We start from the raw sequence: 3,558 nt of genomic DNA on the forward strand, positions 1-3,558 counted from the left end.
ACGAATTATTTATGTTAAGATTTTAATTATGCCAGTTACCATTAAGTCTCATATCGCACACAAGAAGATTCGTCTGCGGATTTTTTATATTTTTTTATTTATATATAAAAAAGTTTTTAAATTCTTGTAAAATCTTTTCTAAATTCTTGTAACACGCATAGCGTTTTCTTAATCCTAATTATTACCAAGGAGTACGACCCGCCAAATCGTTTAACAACCAATTCTCTGCTGAGTGAACAGTTAAGGACTGGCGTCCGGTCAATCCTTCCCGGCCAGGATACGATCCCAGGTCAATACTTGCGTAAAGGAGGAAATGTATGTTTATCTTTCAGAATGTTTGGTAATATGTTTATTGTTTGTGATGTGTGTATATGTATGTATTAACACGATGTACTGAACGGGGTGAGAATAGCTTGACCTACCTCATCCCTTTGTGTGTATTTTACCTCAATAAACTTATTTCAATTTCAATTTCAATTTCAATTCAATCCAGGTCAAAGGGCTGGCGAAGAGCCGGGCGCGTGCTTTACCACTGCGCCACAGAGACTGCTCCGTGGCGAAGTGGAATTTTGAATTTTGAAACCTGACTAACCTAGCTCAACCCAACCTAACGTAACCCAAATCAAACCAATCTAATCCAACCGAGGCCAATGCAGCCTAACCTTAATAACATAACCTAATACAGCCTAGCATAACAATACATCAGGATTTAAAACAGAAAAAGAGTTTAGCCGAATCGTCTCGTGTCCGAGTGAACAAGAACCCGACCAGTTGTGTACCTATACTGACCTAGCAAACAAACACCTGCAGACGAGGAGTCTCAATAACGTGGCTGAAATATGTTGACCAAACCACACACTAGAAAGTGAAGGGACGACAACGTTTCGGTCTGTCCTGGACCATTCTCAAGTCGATCGTGAGAATGCACAATTGACTTGAGAATGGTCCAGGACGGACCGAAACGTCATCGTCCCTTCACTTTCTAGTGTGTGGTTTGGTCAACAAACACCTCACCTAACTCTACCAAGCACACTGAGAGCCGTACCAAAGTTGGGAGGGTCCACAGACGAGAACGTGGTTGTAAGTATAGGTCCACAGTCTTACATCTAGCCTTTTGAAGAAGTGTTCTGGGTCAATATCTTCCAAATTGTTCAATAATTTAAAAGTTTTGCCGAGAGCAGCCCTGTCATGTCTGGTCCCCGTGGCCCTCAACCGTTCCCGGTATGAAAGTCGACTTAGTTCGGAAAAGATTTTAGTCGCCCGGTGTTGAACTTTCTCCAAAGCAGATATGTCTTTCTGAAGATGAAGCCTCAATGCGTGGATATAATAATCAAGTGGAAGCACACCAGAGATTTATACAGTTGTATAACTACCTTTTCCTTCGTCAAAATTTCGTTAGATTATTCCAAAGGATTTGGTTTGCTTATATAACTGCAGCTTCCACTTGTTGTACAACTATCAGTGATTGGTGGATTCTGACTCCAAGATAATGTTGATGATTTGGTAGTTGTGCATTGTTAAGCCCCACGTGGGTGAAAAATAATCTCCCGTTTTCTGTCCTAAGTTGTGGCTTGTTGAACTTAAAGTCGTTGTTCCTTGTTTGTGATTGATTGATGAAGATTAAGCTACCCAAGAGGTGGCACGGGCATGAATAGACTGTAAGTGGAAGATTTTTTTGGAGTGAATGTGATCTTTGGTCGTAAAAGGATATACTGTGTGCTGTGCTCGCATTTAAATTGTCAGTCTGTGGCTGCTATCGCGGGGTGCTTGTTTGTGTTGCATCTGACCATAACGTTTCTTAACATTAATTTAAATTAAAATACTTTGATGCACACGCGTCGTACATACACGACGGGCTTGCTTAACGAGTTCCGCAACCGCGTCGTAAATAGCCGCGCGATGTAAAAAAAAATATATAAAATACAATTCTTATTCGAGCGACTTGGGGTTAGTATGAAAATGTTTGCCATTAAATTTTCGTTTTCTCTAATAGGCACATGGCCTATTTGAGAAAACGGTATTGTATTGTAACTTAGTGGAGAGACTATTGAGTTGTTGACACAACGAGGGTAATCGCCCACTTCACACACTCTTGGTGTGAGCCGCGATCATGATTCTACACTTATATGCATATGTCTATATAGGGAATTTTATTGCGAGTTCAGTGATATAAAATTTAACATTGTAGGACTAATGTGGAGCTAACAAACAAAAGAGTATGAACATTTTGTTGCTGTTTGGGCGTCACGGCGAGTGATCTACGTTTTATTTATTTCGTGGTGGGATAGCTAATGCTTTGGTGACATTTTATACATATGATCTTGTAGAGAATTTTAATGCCAACACATTGATACCAAAATAAAATACGTAGCTCGAGAATTGGTGTCAGGAGAGTGAAAAGATTACACACTTTTTGGTGTTTACGCTCAAGAGCCCAAAACGGCGCGCGCACAATGAGCTATTTTTTTCACGAGGCCCGGGCGCATTAAAGTGTTTTAGTAGGCCAAATTAGCCCAACTTGCTTTTAAATTAGCCCAAAAAGTAGCAAGTAGCGAAATTAAAAATTTGGGAGCGCGGGGCTCTCAAAAGTAGCCCAATTCGCTACTTGTAGCCCAATCTGGCAACGTTGCTAGTAGCAACTGGTCAACTCGTAATTAATCGTTTCGGAAAGTGTCAGTTCAGTACATAAAAATCCAGTTCGTTCACAAACACGTTTGTATACAGAATCCCTTTAAATTGCTAGCAACTTCAGTTGCAAATTGCATGTACTAGCAACAGCAGTTGCAAATTACTAGACATAGATGTATTATATCTATGTACCTTACCTAAATAAAATTGTATTGTATTGTATTGTATTGTATTGTATTGTATATAACACTTGGCTTATCTTATTGCAGGTTATAAACTGTACTGTGATTATGTGATAAATAAAGCCACAAGTCTGGCAAATGCCTTTATTTACCTCATTATTACAAACAACATCATCAAATTGGCAGATAACACTAAGAGATATGCTAAAGTGGGAAGTGAATTTATTGAAAATATATGTGTGTATATCACGAAAATAAACACGTGATTAAAAATGTGACAGTGTCAGACCACGGAAGAAAATTGAAACCGGAATTTCCTTAAGTACTTTCGTATATTAAATACATCTTCAGAAGGAGTTGAAAATTCACAAGGATTGAAAATACATATTCGAAAGGGTTCCTGTATACAAAAATTGTGTGACCGAACTGGTAATATATGTACCTAACCGATGATATTCGAAACGGCTATATACGATTCGACCAAACCCCCAGTGTTTGTTTTGGTGCATTTCTCAACACATTCACCATTATAATTTATACCTTCTTCTAAAATACTAAATGCATGATTTAAAAATAAAAACCGTACGAAAGAATGATATAAGCTTAATTTTCTTCATACATTTTTAAATATGCAATTTCAATATATTTACGCCTATCGATGATACGGATAAAAAAATCATTCTCATGCACATTCATTATCCGAAAAAAATAATAATCGGGCAGTTGTCATCACCCAGCTGTGAGGAAA

This window comes from Procambarus clarkii, chromosome 28 (genome assembly GCF_040958095.1).
Source record: "Procambarus clarkii isolate CNS0578487 chromosome 28, FALCON_Pclarkii_2.0, whole genome shotgun sequence".
Lineage (NCBI taxonomy): Eukaryota > Metazoa > Arthropoda > Malacostraca > Decapoda > Cambaridae > Procambarus > Procambarus clarkii.